At 38.7% G+C, this 17,642-nt stretch overlaps 1 protein-coding gene and 1 long non-coding RNA gene across 2 annotated transcripts in view; both read left to right on the top strand.

Annotated features, from left to right (window-relative positions):
* Positions 1-17,642, top strand: part of LOC140517968 (immunoglobulin alpha-2 heavy chain-like) — a gene marked incomplete at its 5' end in the record, with an annotated part of 937,512 nt that overhangs the window by 471,362 nt on the left and 448,508 nt on the right. The window lies entirely within an intron of this gene.
* LOC140517962 (uncharacterized) lies at positions 2,964-15,043 on the top strand. The gene is made up of 3 exons (XR_011971797.1): positions 2,964-3,187; positions 12,118-13,176; positions 13,595-15,043. It is a non-coding gene; the product is annotated as an uncharacterized lncRNA (long non-coding RNA).

Genomic DNA, 17,642 nt, shown 5'->3' on the forward strand with positions numbered 1-17,642 from the left:
TGGGAAGAGAAATGAAGTGGTGCAACAAAATCATGAGAAAAATGTCAACAGTTGGTAAAGGAGACACAAAAAAATACTGAAGAAAATAAACACCTTAAAAAACAGATGAGACCAAATAGCAAAAGAGATCCAAAAACCCAACGAGGAGAAGAATGCCTTAAAAAGCAGAACTGGTCAGATGGAAAAAGAGATCAAAAAGTTCACTGAAGAAAATAATTCCCTAAAAATTAGAATGGAGCAGATGGTATCTAATGACTTTATGAAAAATCAAGAAATTATAAAACAAACCAAAAGAATGAAAAATAGAAGACAATGTGAAATATCTCATTGGAAAAACAATTGATCTGGAAAATGAATCCAAGATACATTAGTTTGAAATTATTGGACTACCTGAGAGTCATGATCAAATAAAAAAAGCCTAGACATCATCTTTCAAGAAATTATTGAGGAAAATTGCCCTGATATTCTAGAACCAGAGAGGAAAATAGAAATTGAAAAAATCCACCTATCACAAAGGAAATTCGAAAATGAAAATTCCCAGGAATATTATAGTCAAATTCCTGAATTCCCAGTTCAAGAGAAAAATATTTCAAATAGCAAGAAAAAAACAATTTAAGTATTGTGGAGCCATAGTCAGGATAATAGAAGATTTAGCAAATTATATATTAAAGAATTGAAGGGCTTGGAATACAATATTCCAGAAAGCTAACATTACAACCAAGAATCACTTATGCAGCAAAGCTGAGTGTAAGCCATAAAGGGAGGTGGGGGGAGATGATCAGTTAACAAGATAGAGGATTTTCAAGCATTCTTGATGAGGAAACCAGAGCTGAACAGAAAATCTGACTTTCAAATACAAGACTCAGGAGAAGCACAAAAAGGTAAACAGGAAAGGCAAATCATAAGGGACTTAGTAAAGTTGAACGGTTACATTCCTACATGGAAAGGTGGTATTTGTAATTCATAAGGCCCTTCTCATTATTAGGGTTGTTAGAAGGACTTTATATAGACAAAGGGCACAGATGTGAGTTGAATATGAAGGAATCATGATAAAACAAAATAATAAAATAAAATTAATATTAAATTAATGCTAATTAATATGAAATTAATATTAGTTAATGTTAAAATAGTAAAAAAAAAAAATGGGTAAGAGAGGAAAGTCCTGGGAGAAAGAAAAATGGAAAGCTAGAATGGGATAAATTATCTCACATAAAAGATTCAAGAAAAAGCTTTTACAATGGAAGGGAAGAAGGAGGAAATAAGGGGCAGTAAACAAACTTTATTCTCATCAGATTTGGCTCAGAGACGGAACAGGACACACAGGCAACAGGGTATAGAAATCTAATATAACCTACAGGAAAGTAGAAGGGGAAGGAGAAAAGAGAGACTGGAGGTGATAAAAGGGAAGGTAGATGGGGGGAAGCGGTAGTCAGAAGCAAAACACTTTAGAGGAAGGACTGGGTGAAAGGAGAGAAAATAGAATAAATGGGGATAGGGAAATAGGATGGATGGAAATACAGTTAGCAATAGCTGTGAACAAAAACTTTTGAAATAAGTTTCTCTTCTAAAGGCCTCGTTTCTCTAACATATAGAGAACTCTGTCAAATTTATAAAAATTAAGAGGCATTCCCCATTTGATAAATGATCAAAAGATATAATCAGTTTTCAGATGAAGTAATTAAAGCTATTTATAGCCATAAGAAAAATATATTCTAACTCACTTGGAGAAATGCGAATTAAAACAATCCTGAGATACTACTTCGTGCCTATTAGATTGACTAATAGGAGAGAAAAGATAAATGACAAATATTGAAGGGAATGTAGGGGAAATGAGACATTAGTACAGTGTTGACAGTGTTGTGAACTGATTCAGCCATTCTGTGGTTGAAACCTGGAAAGTCTTGCGTGGTTTGATACACAGCAAGATTTACTGAGCACAAAGTATCAGTAATATTGTAAGATGATCAGCTATGAATGACTTAGCCATTTTCATAATACAATTATCCAAGACAACTTTGAAGGACTTAGGATGAAAAATGCGCTCCATCCCCAGAGAAAGAACTGATGTTGTCTAAATACAGATTGAAGCATACTTCTTTTCTTGAGTTTTTTTTTTTACCTTTTTTTTTCACAACACAACCATTAAGGATATGTTTTGCATGACTACACATGTATAACCTATATGGAATTGCTTGCCTTCTCAAGGAGTGAGGTAGGAAGAGAAGAAGGGAGGGAATTTGGAACTCAAAATTTTAAAAGACAAATGTTATAAATTGTTTTCACATGTAACTTGGGGAAAATTAAATACTAAATAAAAATAATTTTTAAATAAAAAATATTTTTATGTAATTGGGAAATATGTAACAAAATGAATTTTTTGAAAAAATAGGTAAGGAGTGGAGAAAAAGCTGTCACAGTAATATTCAGAGGAGAAAACATTTCCTTCAGTTTCCTCATCTATAAAATGAGAGGGTTACACTCTAAGGTCCCTTTCAGCTCTAAATCTATGATCTCAAGATCCTATGTATGGTTGGCAGCTAAGTGCAGAGATATCTCAGGAGGACCTAAACATTTCATAGTGCTTCAGTTGTCAGGAATCAAGATAACCAGTAGCCAAGTTCTGAGCTATGGCCATAGGATTACTAAAGAGACAAACATAGGAGAGTCCCCCCAATTTGGACTCAGTGCCCACACTGACATCTGACTACCCTGCATATGGCTTCTCTGGGCAACTTCAGCTTTTTTCTCCATGTTTCTGTGACACTGGACCCAGAACAGTAGCCACAGGGGCTTCCCATCTCTCAGACACAGCAATATTCACACCCACAGCAATTTTCTTTGTGGAAACATCCAGCTCTAGCTCGCTGTGACCTCATTCTCACGAAAACCCCATGAGACAAAGAAAAAGGAAACTGCCAGGACTCAAATGCCCCACTGGGTTTCAATCCCATTTTTAGACTGTGAGGCAATGATGTCGAGATGTTTTCACACCTCTCCTGCTAACTCTTGGAAAGAAGAAACTGATGACTAAGTAAGACAGAAGGGCCCAGCATACAGTGGTGCTGCAAGTCCATAAGAGTGGGGAAAACTCAGTACAGCAGCCAGAGACTCTGCCTGATATGTCATTCTTCACCTAGACCTAAACTCAGCCCTGTGTGAAACCCCATCCATTTGGAAAAGTTCCAGGGTAAGTCAATCAGGTAGGTTTGGGCAGACTTGCCCCTTTTTCTCTTCTAGAGGGCCAAGAGAAAAGGACATTTTTATAGAGGGTGGAGGAGACTGTGGTCGCCAGTCACAGCAGACCTCGCTCATGGAAAGGACATTCAGGTGGATTCTGGTGTGTGGGAGGGAGAGTGAAGTTCAGAGGGCAGGGGGTATGGAACTTAAGTGGGAGGATTAGAGGTAAAATTTGTATTGTCATGTCCAAAACAGACCATATTCCAGTTCTGAGGGGTCAGGAGGTACAAGATAAGATCACAAAGAAGAGTAAAGGTTGTGTACTGAAATCACACAGGTGATAAACTCAAAGGGGCTAAGGAAACTCAGACAAAGCAGGGGACAGTAATGGACAACTAGCAGTGATAGTGGATGCAGGACAGAGGACACAGAAATACAGAAGCCAGACCAGTCCCTAGACCAGAAATTAGAGTCTAGGTTTAGAAAGTCTTGGCAAGTGATTGGGGAGAATTGAAAGGACAGAGTGTGGGGAAGGTTTGGCTACAAAGCTTGAGTTAAGTATAGAGGTTTTAACTAGAAATGAAGTCTATAGGATGTTCAGGGATGCTGAGCCAGTACAGAGCACAGAACAAGGAAAAGGGACCTGAAATTGAGAGTCTAAAAGAAGGAATGATATGATTTGAGTTGATAGAGATCATCTAGACTGGGTTGCTCTAAGATCCAGGGGCCATATATAAGGGAAATGAAGTTGTACAGGACAGAACCCCTAGGCTGGGCTGGGAGAGGTAGAAGATGAAATATTGGAAAAGAGAACAAGGACTAGGCAGGAAAAACACAAGGATAGAGAGAAATGGCAAGATATGATCTGATTGGGAATACTGATCAGAATGGAGCATGGACAGAGAAATTCAGAAATCAAGGGCATAAGAAACAAGGAAATCAGGGTTTGGGAAGATGAGGACTATCAAGACACAAAAACTGAAAGGGTCATGGCCCACTTGCTGAGGAGGATGTGGCCATAAGTGTTAACAGGAATAGAGACATATGAGTTGAAGGAACTAGGGATGGAAAAACTAAGATAGTCAGGGCATGGGAACAGAGGGGGGGCATGGAAACATACCATGAGGTTATCAAAGGCACAGCAACTCAGAGCACAGGTCATTGCGAGACAGAAGGTACAAAGTCTTATCTAGAAAGGACCCTAGAGCAGAGGGAGAAAGTGGTCTTCAATTCAGCACAGCTACCACCAGCTAAGGTGTAAAGGTGGCATAAGGGAAAAGGAAAGGACACACAAAGTGTTGCAAGGTACCACAGGAGTCTAGGAAACAGGGTCCTCAGGAACTGAGCCTGAAAAACATGGTGGTACTAAGTCAAGGAGATGGAATATGAACTAAAGGACCAGGTTTGAATGACCTGGTAGAGGCTTCCTTGGCCAGGATGAGCCCAGGGGACACAAATTTTAACAGGGCAAAGTTTAAGAGATGAAGTGAGCTCTAAGGTTAGCCATGAATGGGAAGAAGTCATAAGGTCTAGCAGGCAGGTCTGATGGATCATTGAACCTGGAAGTAGAAGACAGAGCAAGGCAGTGCTAAGAAAGCTATAGGAAAAAATATATGGACCCAAAAGAAGTATCAGGGAGAGGGTAGAAGAAAGACAACAGGAGGAAGCAAACATCAAGAACAAGAAGTGACCTATAAGAAGCCATAGGAGTAGAGCTGGCTTGTACAATCAGTGCTGCAAAAACAAGACTTAAAGTAGCAAGAGGTACGGGGTCTGGAACAACAGAGCACTGGGGCACATATCTGTAAGAGTATTTAGGGGTTAAACTAGGAAGAAGTGCAAGGCATGGATGATAGAGTTTAAAAGGTGAACAAACAAAGGGAGAGATGATGAGAGAAATAAAATACGAGCTTCCAGAAGGCCCAGGAACTGAATCCTAGGTGATTCAGAGTCTGACAGTGGCAGAGTTAAGGGTCTGGTCTGAAAGGAGTAAGAACTGTCAGAGGGAATAAAGGGTAAGTGAAGAGATGAGAGGAGCTGACCCAAAGGAAACAATTGGTAGAAACTACAGAGGCCAAGAGAGGGTTATGGGCAGAGGAGGTGAGGATGAAGGAGAGGGAAGGGGAAAAATAAAAGGTACTGCGAAAACAAGAGAAAAGAAAATGGGTAGTCACAAGTACAAGAATCAAGGAAGACAGGAATACAGGAGTCAGCTAGCCATAGGCACAGAAACTGAGGACACCTGACTACCAGGAAGTGAGGGGGCAGCTGAGGAGTCATGGAGAAAAGAAACTAAAATATGGGAGTTTGGTAGTATAAAACTGAACAAGGAATAGGAAAGAGACTAGATGCTGTGGAAAACTGATGAGTCAGTATTCAGAAACAAGACCTGAAGATCACGGAAGTACTGAAGAACAAAAGCAGAGTGAAGGAGAGGTGGATGGAGAAGGAGACTTAGAGAGTAGGCTAGGAAAGGGAAGCTTTGCTTTAGGTGATCAGAAAAAGAAAACACATGCTAGATAGATCTAAGAGTTGGGTGGGATAGAGTTGATTTAAAAAGGAGCACAGGATTTAGGAAACAGAGGCTTGAGGGGACAGCTGGAGATAAAGAGGCACAGTATAAAGACATGAGAAAAGCTATAGGAAGGGAATGTGAACTCCAAAAGGGACCTAGGACAGAGCTCAAAGAAGATATAGAGGACAGGGAAGAATTCTGAACTACTGACCCTCCAGCTAACAAGAGGAACTGTAGATCCTCAGGTTGAGAGTGTACCCAAAGCTGAGGGAGAAAAAACATTGATTCTAAAAAGGGGTGGGATGCCCTGAGAAGAATGGCTATGACAAAGGAGCTAAAAGTTATATGGTGAAATGCCTAAGCAGCCAGAATGAGCAACAACCTGAACTTGTAAGGATAAATGTATCCAGGAAAATTCTGGCCACTGTACCCATACTAGGTTGCTCTAGGACATAAGGACCTAGGACCAAAGAACTAAGATTCAAAGAGGACAGACTTTAAGGCCTGGGCTGGTAGGATTGTGAGGAGTAGGGAGTATAGGACTAATCAGAGACACAGGATCTGACAGGGCAAGCCTCATATGGGAGCTACCGTAGCAACAAGGCCATTGGTTTAAATCAGATCTCTCCTTTCCCTCCACTACCATTGCTCCCAGCTTCTCAGAAGAGGAGGCCAGAGCTCATTGTGCCAAAGTACCAGTGATATCAGCCTGTGAAATACAATGCCTGTCAGAGTACTAAACATAGCCTCCCTCCCCCAGATTCCTTAATCTAGTTTAATGATATCACCTTCCTGAAACATCCAGGCTCCTGACTGATTTTTATGATTTCAAGTTTTGTGTCCCTTTGATCAAGAGTTCATCTCTTTAAAAATGGGGCTTAAAGACTATGGGGCAAAATTCTTTAAGTTCCACACCTCGTTAAGGATAGCACCAGCATGGAATGGAAGATGGGGAAGGAAGTACAGATTTAATCAAAGCAGTTAAGCAGGCATGCAGGCAGCTGCCATAAGGAGTAACAGTGCTGTTCATACAAGTGGGAGCCTGGAACTCAGAACATAGGATAGGGAGTTAACAGGATCAGAATGGCATAGTAGTAGGTGAACAGGTCTGAGAAGACAAGCTTTAGAGGAACAGAGTTGAGGAGAGGGGCGCAGAGGTGAATAATGCTTGATGAGGACACAGTAAGATCAGGATTCCTTTGTGGGAGAGTTTGCCCGTATGATGAGAGGAGATTGTATCTTCAGTGCGTAAGGAGGTTAAGAAAGTATTAAGAAAAGTCAACACTCATTATTCCAAAGTAAAGGGAACTGAAATTAGAGGAAGACTCTAGGCAAAACGTGGTATAACCAGCAGGGAGCTCAATAAATTGCAAAAATAGAAAGAGACTTGTGACTTGGGAAGGGAGAAAAGAGTTATGTGATGACATTTTACTTCCTTTAGCTTGCAGAGTTTGTTCACCTAAAATACTGTAGCAGAGAGACCTGACCTCCCCAGGACAATACTCACATTTTCTCCTCTTCCTGAAGGTGACAGAAAGAAGCCTGAGGTATATGTCTTTGCCCCACATCCTGATTAGTTGAAGCATGGAGATACTGTTAGCATTACCTGCCTCGTAAACAATTTCTTCCCTCGAGAAATTGTTGTTGAATGGCAAAGCAACAACAATCCAGAGTCGGAAGGAAGGAAGGAAGGAAGAAAGGAAGGAAGGAAGGAAGGAAGGAAGGAAGGAAGGAAGGAAGGAAGGAAGGAAGGAAGGAAGGAAGGAAGGAAGGAAGGAAAGAAGGAAGGAAGGAAGGAAGGAAGGAAGGAAGGAAGGAAGGAAGGAAGGAAGGAAGGAAGGAAGGAAGGAAGGAAGGAAGGAAGGAAGGAAGGAAAGAAGGAAGGAAGGAAGGAAAGGACAGACAGACATGGGTAACAGTGTCAGAGAGAAGAAGGTATAAGCCAGAGATAATATGAAAGCAAAATTGACAACACATTGTCAATGTAAAGTAAAATAGTAACTACATCAGATATTGAGGGTTAAAAGTCAAGGATGTGAGATTGTGAGCCTGGGTGACTGGGACAATGTTCTTTGTGACTTTACAACCATCCCACAAGTCTCTCAGAGTCTTTCCTGCCTTCTGGGAGTAGTTGGAGTGATGGATTACTTCGATGATCTAAGTGTGTGTTGGTACAGATTAATGAATATTTTATGTTTTAGGTTTTTCTTTTCTGGTATAGGAAATAGCCATCCTATACCTTATATATGCTACTTTGTGCATTGAGTAACATTTCTAAAATGGATCCAGTTGATGTTTTGGGGGGAAACTCTAAATGTGAGCCTTACTTAACTTCTGTTTTAAGAGATTTTTTTTTAATGAGGAAATACCAAAAATAAATAACTGGGCTCCTGTTGTGAATAAGAATTAATAACAGGAGGCCCATGAGTCTCTTCTTTTATGACTATGCTGAATTCCTTTGGACTGCTCCATCATGCCCTCAGGAACCTCAATAATGGGAACCTCATAGTCCTGCAAAATCACATCAGCCTTTGTACAGAGGCCTCATTAATACTCTCTTTCCAGCTTCTCTTCTCCTTGGAAGGTAAAGACCTACTCCCAAAGCCTCAATTTAAAGGTCCAGGCCAGCCACTGCTTCATTTCCCACCCAACTGAAATCCTTTGAATTCCATTGTGTCCTCTAGTTGAGTACTTCATCGTGCTCCTATTTTCAGTTTCCCTTTGGGTACTGTCTTTTCCGTTAGATTGTGAGTTTCTTGAGGGAAGAGACTATCTTTCTTTTTTATATTTGCATCTCCAGTGCTTAGCACTGGACTTAGCCTTACTGGATTTACAATATCAAGAGAAATTCCCTCTCTTTGGAGTCAGGCTCCTTCAAGCACTGAAACTGGTCTGCATGAGTTCACTTAAAGAGCTTCATGTGGGAGAAGGGTGTTCCCTGAGAGATAGGAGAAAAATATAAGTACATTTTATATGTTACGTTTATGTCCACATAGCACAATAAAAAATTGACAAGGATTCAAGGCATATATTCAAATATTATATATTCAAATATAAAAGTTGAAACAGAATTAATGGGATGAATAAATAAAAGGTGAAAATTAAAGTTGACAATAAATAGACTAAAAGACTTTTTTCAAAAATCATTTAGGTTTTGTTCTTGTCAGTGAATAAAAGAGTAATGATGGAAATTGCAAAGTGACATTTAAGAAACTAAAACTCAAACAAAAATCAATGAACCGCAAATATAAAATTGAAGAATGGGCCCAAGACAGATGTAAAAGAATGGTAAGAAGAATCTAATGGGAGGTCTGGATAATATAACAAACTTGGAAAAACAAAGAGAGGAGTACAAGTATCAACTTAACTGGTATTTCAGCAGGCACTGAAAAAGAAAGAAAGATATAGATCATATTTGAAAATAAAGCTTGACTGACTAGAAAAGATAACATCTAGTATATATAAATTCAAATTACTATTAATGAAGACATAATTGGAAAGCTACAAAATTAAAAAATAAATTTACAGTAATTCTTCAACATTCAATATAGATAAAGGAAATTATGTCTTTTTTAATTACTCAAGTAACATATTAATTCTCAGAATTACAGAAGAAAATGACTGAAGCACAACGAAAATATACCATAGTATTTTTTTAATGAATGGGTCCCAAATGACTGACATGACCATACAGATATGCCCATATTGTTTGAATACAAAAGGCTATACTACAAGAACTATAAAGAATTTATAAGTAAATATATACAAGTAATGAGAGAACTACAGCAGTAAAGGAAGAATTTTACAAGCCAACTGAATAAGTTCTTATCAAAAGTAGTGACACATTTTACTTCTTAGTCATTATAATTAATATTTTGTACACATATAAATATATATTTTATAAATGAAAGGATGGGAATACAGTTAGGGAATAGAATCACAACTTCATTGGTATAAGGAACTCCCAGATGAAGAAACTCTGTTTACCAATTCAAATAAGCACCTTTTCTATGGCTTGTAGTCCTAGAGAGTTACCTTAGGTAATTAAGAGGTGAGTTGAACATGTATCTTTTAATTCATCTGTAAAATAAGAGGATTGTACCACATTGCCCTTAGATATCTTTTGGTTCTATGTCAATGATGCAATGATACTATGATCCTTTCTGTTTACAATAAACACATACAATGGCAAAAAAAAAAAAGATAGATTAATATGAGGCATGTAAGCTAATATAATGTTGTACTAAAATGTATAAAAGCAAATGCAAGTTTAAAAAGCTACAAGTGACATTAATTTTATCAGATTAAGTAGAAATCAAACTAGAAATTAGATTTTCCCAAAGTCACATAGCTAATATGCTTAAGTGAGAGTACCCAGATCATGCTGATTCTGAGGCTGGATCTCAAACCACTCCACCATGCCACCTCTCATATATAAGAATGAAGTTTATAACATTTTTCTAAATGTAGCAGATTACCATATTAGAATTTGGGTTAAAATGTGTACTACAATTAATATAAAAGATAACTCACAAATACATTTTTATTTACCAACAAAAGGACATTTTACTCAGATGAGAACTAATTAACAACCAAAAAAAAAACCAGAAACGGCAAGAACTGGCGACCAAAAGACAAAATTCTTATTTATAATTGAAGGAAGGTTAAACCACAGATACCTAAGGATTACTGATGTAAAAATAGAAATATAACTTGCTTTAATAACTAGGTTCAAAAGTTGAGATAGAGAGGTACAAAGGCACTAGAACTGGAGTAAAGAAGGGCAGACCTCAAATTCTACCACACACTTGCATTTGCGTATTCCCAGGTAAGTCATTTAACTGTCTGTATCTCAGTTTCCTCACATTTCAAATAGGGGAATTGGATTCAATGGTCTTTCATATTCCCACCTGTTCTAAAACAGATAGCCTTTACCCTACGGAAATCTGAGAATAATTAAAGAAAGTATTAGAAAACAAATCCACATTTTGCTCATAATAAACAATATCAGAATTTTCTTATTAAAAGAAAAAGAGCTGTAGAATAGCTCAAGGAAAAAATTCATCATGGTGCAGTGGAAAGATCACTGGATTAACACCATAAGACTTAGATTCAAATCTCACTTGTGCCTTTGCTAAGTTACTTAACTTTCTTGATCCTCCATTTACTCATCTATTGAACTAGATTGTTTCTCAGGTATTTTCTGGTTCTATGTCAATGATCCTATGATGCTATGATCCTTACTATTTGCAATAAACAATTTTAATACAAAAAAATCTAGATTAATATTAAGAGGTTAGACATACATAAGGGCAAATACAATTTTTTAAAATAGGAGTGGCATTAATACTATCTTATTAAGTGTAATTCAGACTAGAAAACACTGAAAGAGAGAGAAGGACATTACATACTGGTGAAAGTCAAGAAGAATAGCAAATATGTAATAATGTAAAAGTTCCACCATGAAATTTATAAAAGGTAGTTTAACAATAATAGAAAATCAGAAAAACGTGGGTCTAAAACTCTCCTATGACACATACAGATTGTGCAAATCCACTTCTTAGTACCAAAAGCAAGATTATAAACTGCCGGATATCTGCTGATCTGTTGGTAGAGAGGGTTTCCTCCCAAGATCTTGCTACTTCATGAAACCACAAATCCAACCCCTTTCTTCCCCCCTCCAAAAAAATAAGAAGAAAAGGAGATATAATTATAACAGTAAGACACTTCGATACTCCATTATCAAACAATGATAAATCAAATAAGAAAATTAATAATAAATAAACCAAAGATTTGAAATACTTACATTAGAAGTTGGAATCAGTATATGTGTAGCAGGAATATGTGAGACACGTAAGAGATATATACTCTTTTCAAGTGTTCACTTAATGGTTATAAGAATTTTTTAACCATTCAGTCAGAGAAATTTTTCAAAGATTCAAAAACATAGAGGTTATGTCTGTCTTATTGTCAGACCACTATAGAATCAAATAAAATTAAATTACAAAATGAGGAAACATTATAAAACTATGTGGGAAGTAAAAGACAATGCACAAAACCACTAAAAGGTTCAAACACAGAGGGGGCAGGTGCCAAAGATGGTGGGTTTGAAGCAAACCAGCTAAACGCTCTCAATATTCCTCCTCCAAACAAAGTTGCCCTAAATTTTTGAGTGCCAGAGCCAACAAAAGATCAGGGTGAGATATTTTTCTGACCAATCAAAATATAGGAAGTCAGCAAGAGAATTTGTGACACCAAGGTGGTACGTATAGAACCTACACACTGTGGTGGAAACAACAGTGTCAGGAGCTCTTAATCCAGAGAATTTAAGGAGATATGATAACTGGTTAGAAAGAGATTATAGGGGACCCTTTGCTGGCACTGGATACAATTGTCACTGATTGGAAACCCTAATTCCCATATAGGTCCTGCGCATAGAGGAGTTCTGGTGGTCAGTCACAAGAAAGCAGGGGCCCTGGTCACTATTTAAAGGCAAAGAAAGCACTAGTACATGTGGCTGCAGGCTTCTGGGTAAAGTTCAGAACATAGAAGAGGAAAGCAGAGAACACACCTCTCCCAGGATCACACCAACTTGGAAGCATGAAAAACTTTCAGACCCCTAAAACCAGCTGCAAAAACAGCAGCACAAAAAGTGCCTGAAACTTAGAATCATGCTTCTTCACTCTCAGGTGAGCAGAGCCCAAATTTAACATAAAGTTCATTCAAGGAATTGACTGGGAAAATGAGTAAATCATGAAAAAAACTGTGACCATAGAAAGCTACTATGATGTCAGGGAAGACTAAGATATAAACAGAAGAAAACGGCAAAGAGAAAGCAACCATTAATAAAATCTCAAAGACAAATACTAACTGAACCCAAATCCACCTAGAATTGATAGAATAGTTCTGCTTCTTCAAAATTTCAAAAATTCTTCATCAAAAATTGCTAAAAAAGAGGTAAAAGTGGTACAGAAAAGATGAGAAAGTTAGAGTGATGCAAGACAATAATAAAAGAGAATTAACAGCTTGATAAAAAGAGGCTCAATAAAATAACTCCTTAAAAATAGAATTGACAAAATGACAAAAAAAAAAAAAAACAGGTACACAAATTCATTGACGAAAAGGACTCCTTAAAGAAGTAGAACTGGTCAAATGGAAAAGAAGACATAAAAACTAAATGAGGGGGCAGAGCCAAGATGGCGGAGTAGAAAGATGCACATACGCTACCTCCGAACCCACTGCCCATAAAATACCTGTAAAAAAAGAATCACGGGTGAATTATGGAGCAACAGAAGCCACAGAACAGAGCAGACGAGATTTCTGCTTCACAGAGCCTGAAAACCTCTTGCAAACGGTCCCTCGCCACCCGGACCAGAGCCCAACCCTGCCTTGGCAGCGCAGCGCTGAAAGGAGCAGATCCAACCAGGCTTCAGGGACGGAATCTCCAGCAGCCACGCAGGTCCCTCCACCCACAGGTGACAAGGGTCAGTAAGAGGGTCTCTTTGGCGGGACGAGAGGGGAGTGGGGTGCCCCCATAACTCAGGCCCCCTTGGGAGGCAGCAGCGGAGGGGGGAGCAGACCAGGGTTCCGCAATCAGGCAGGAGCCTGGATACATTGTTGAAGGTCTCTGCATAAACTCCCTGAGGGAACGGGCCCATGAGGGGGCACTGCCCTGACTTGAGCACCTGACCTTAATCTCACAATGAACAGCAGCCCTGCCCCCGGCCAAAGCCCTGAGGCTGGGGAGCAGCATTTCAGTCTCAGACAACAAGTGCTGGTTGGGCAGATCTGGAGGTGAGGTGGGGGTGCAGAGGACATTCAGAAGTCCAGTCTCTGGCTGGGAAAATGCCCAGAAAAGGGAAAAAAAATAAGACTATTGAAGGTTACTTTCTTGGTGAACAGGTATTTCCTCCCTTCCTTTCTGATGAGGAAGAACAATGCTTCCATCAGGGAAAAACAGAGAAGTCAAGGCTTCTGTATTCCAGCCCACTCAATGGGCTCAGGCCATGGAAGAGCTCAAAAAGGATTTTGAAAATCAAGTTAGAGAGGTGAAGGAAAAATTGGGAAGAAAATTGAGTGACATGCAAGCAAAGCATGAAAAACAAGTAAACACCCTGCTAAAGGAGACCCAAAAAAATGCTGAAGAAAATAACACCTAGAAAAATAGGCTAACTCAATTGGCAAAAGAGGTTCAAAAAGCCAATGAGGAGAAGAATGCTTTCAAAAGGAGAATTAGCCAAATCAAAAAGGAGATTCAAAAGCTTACTGAAGAAAATAGTTCTTTCAAAATTAGAATGGAAGAGATGGAGGCTAATGACTTTATGAGAAACCAAGAAATCACAAAACAAAACCAAAAGAATGAAAAAATGGAAGATAATGTGAAATAACTCATTGGAAAAACAACTGACCTGGAAAATACATCCAGGAGAGATAATTTAAAAATTATGGGACTACCTGAAAGACATGATCAAAAAAAGAGCCTAGACATCATCTTTCATGAAATTATCAAGGAAAACTGCCCTGAGATTCTAGAACAAGAGGGCAAAATAAATATTCAAGGAATCCACAGAACACCACCTGAAAGAGATCCAAAAAGAGAAACTCCTAGGAACATTGTGGCCAAATTCCAGAGTTCCCTGGTCAAGGAGAAAATATTGCCAGCAGCTAGAAAGAAACAATTCAAGTATTGTGGAAATACAATCAGGATAACACAAGATCTAGCAGCTTCTACATTAAGGGATCAAAGGGCGTGGAATAAGATATTCCAGAAGTCAAAGGAACTAGGACTAAAACCAAGAATCACCTACCCAGCAAAACTGAGTATAATACTTCAGGGGAAAAATTAGTCTTTCAATGAAATAGAGGACTTTCAAGCATTCTTGATGAAAAGAGCAGAGCTGAAAAGAAAATTTGACTTTCAAACACAAGAATGAAGAGAAGCATGAAAAGGTAAACAGCAAAGAGAAGTCATAAGGGACTTTACTAAAGTGGAACTGTTTACATTCCTACATGGAAAGACAATATTTGTAACTCTTGAAACTATTCAGAATCTGGGTACTGGGTGGGATTACACACACACACATCCACACACACACACACACACACACACACACACACACACAGAGACAAAGTGCACAGAGTGAATTGAAGAGGATGAGATCATATCTTAAAAAAATGAAATCAAGCAGTGAGAGAGAAACATATGGGAGGAAAAAGGGAGAAATGGAAGGGGGCAAATTATCTCTCATAAAAGAGGCAAGCAAAAGACTTATTAGTGGAGGGATAAAGAGGGGAGGTGAGAGAAAAACATGAAGTTTACTCTCATCACATTCCACTAAAGGAAGGAATAAAATGCACACTCATTTTGGTATGAAAACCTATCTTACAATACAGGAAAGTGGGGGATAAGGGGATAAGTAGGGTGGGGGGGATGATGGAAGGGAGGGCACGGGGAGGAGGGAGCAATTTGAGGTCAACACTCATGGGGAGGGACAGGATCAAAAAAGAGAACAGAAGTAATGGGGGACAGGATAGGATGGAGGGAAATAAAATTAGTTCTTACACAACACGACTATTATGGAAGTCATTTGCAAAACTACACAGATTTGGCCTATATTGAATTGCTTGCCCTCCAAAGGGAAGGGGTGGGGAGGGAGGGAGGAAGAGAAGTTGGAACTCAAAGTTTTAGGAGCAACTGTGGAGTACTGTTCTTGCCACTAGGAAATAAGAAATAAAGGTAAAGGGGTATAGGATGGAGACAAGGGCAGAGAGGGATGATAGAAGAGAGGGCAGATTGGCAGAAAGGGGCAATTAGAATGCTCGGAGTTTTGGGGTGGGGGAGGGGACAAAAGGGGAGAAAATTTGGAACCCAAAATTTTGTGAAAATTAATGTTAAAAGTTAAATAAAAAAAACTCAATGAAAGACTAGGTTCTGAAAATTCTGTGCCTCAGTTTCCTCATATGTAAAATTAAGGGCTCATTCTTAATGATGTCCATGATTTATTCTACTTCTAAAACTATAATCGTATGATTGTTCATGTGACAGCCCAATTCAATTGTTGTTCAGTCGTTTCGGTTGTGTCCAACACTTCATGACCCCATTTGGAGTTTTCTCGGCAAAGATCCTGGAATGATTTGCCATTTTTTTTTCCAGATCAGATAAAGAAACAGATGCAAACAGTAACTTCTTCAAAGTCACGCAGCAAGTAAGGGTCTGAGGCCACATTTGAACTCAGGAAAGTGGGTCTTCCTGACTCCAGGCCCGACCCTCTACCCACTGCATCACCTACCTGCGTCTCCTGCTGTGTGATAGGTTCTAAGGCCACAAAAACAAAACAAACTTACAAAAAATAGCCCCTGCCTTTCAAGAGTTTGTATTCTTCTTGGAGGAAAGGTGCAAGACAAATGAAAAGATACAACATAAAATTGAGGACTCTTTCATGTGACTCCTAAATCCTCTTCCCCAGGCAAAACATCATTCTGTGCCTTCAAAGCATTGTCATATGTTATGAATTCACAATAACAAATGAATTCAAGCCATTTCCACCTCTTGGTTACCTTCCAATCAACTTAAGCTAACCAACTTAGCATATTCTTCCTGAAATGCAGCACCCAGAATTGAACATAACACTATCTGTAGTCTGACCACAGTAGAGTACAGCAGGATTATCCATTGCTTAGTCGTCAACACAAATAGCAAATAAACCCATTTATCCAAACAGCAAACAGAACTCAAAGGAAGTGTACATATGAGAATATATAGCAGCCAAGACATGAAAGAGAATGAATTCTTCCATATGAGTGAGATAACTCAGTTCAACCAAGAGATAGGATCTCAGTTGTCACCCCAGGGAAAATTCCCTGAGATCTCTCATGCAGTAAGTTGGAGAAAGGTACTAAATCCTTCACATGTCAACTTCTCTGAGTTTTTCTCTCCCTTCAGGTACTTGAAAAGAATTTTGAATGGCATGACTTCTCTCATAAACTTGGAAGCCAGAAAACCAAAAGCTTACTTCTCTCTAGTACTCACCAACAGTCCTCTTATAAAATAGACACAGGAACTGTAAGTCAGTCATCCTTCGGAGATATTGCAGGTTCAGTTCCAGACCATCACAATAAGCAAATATCACAATAAAGTGAGATACAAAAAGTTTTTGGTTTCCCAGTGAATATAAAAGTTCTGTTTACACTATACTGTAGTACATTAGGTGTGTAATAGTATTCTGTCTAAAAGAAAGTACATACCTTAGACAAAAAATATTTTATTTCTGTGAAATGCTAAACATCATCTGAACCTTCAGCAACTTCTAATCTTTTTGCTAGTGGAGGTTCTTGCCTCGATGTTGATGGCTGCTGACTGATCAGGGTGCTGGTAAGCTGAAGGTTGGGGTGGCTGTGACAATTTCTTAAAGTAATACAACAGTGAAGCTTGCCACATTGACTGACTCTTCCCTTCACTTGAACATTAGAGCTATTGTGTGGTTATCAATTGGCCTACTTTCAATATTGTTGTGCCTCAGGGAATAAAGAGGCCCAAGGAGAGAAAGAAAGGTATAGAACAGTTAGCCAGAGGAGTAACGAGAACACTCACATTTATCAATTAAGTTCGTCATCTTGTATGGGTGCAATGGACCAAAACAACTTCAATAGTAACATCAAAGATCATTGATCACTATAACAGATACTATGATAATAATAATAATAATAAATTTTAAATATTAAGAGAAATATGAAAATGTTACAGAGACATGATGTGAACTCCAGCTGCTGAAAAATGGTGCCAATAGATTTGCTCAATACATAGTTAACACAAACCTTCAATTTAAAAGAAAATGCAATGTCTGTGAAGCACAATAAATGAAAGCACAATGAAATGAGGTATGCCTATTATCAGTTTCTCTCAGTGAGGGGAGTCCCATCTAAATGGCCCTGGGGGCTTGGGTTACACATA

This window comes from Notamacropus eugenii, chromosome 1 (genome assembly GCF_028372415.1).
Source record: "Notamacropus eugenii isolate mMacEug1 chromosome 1, mMacEug1.pri_v2, whole genome shotgun sequence".
Classification (NCBI taxonomy): Eukaryota; Metazoa; Chordata; class Mammalia; order Diprotodontia; family Macropodidae; genus Notamacropus; species Notamacropus eugenii.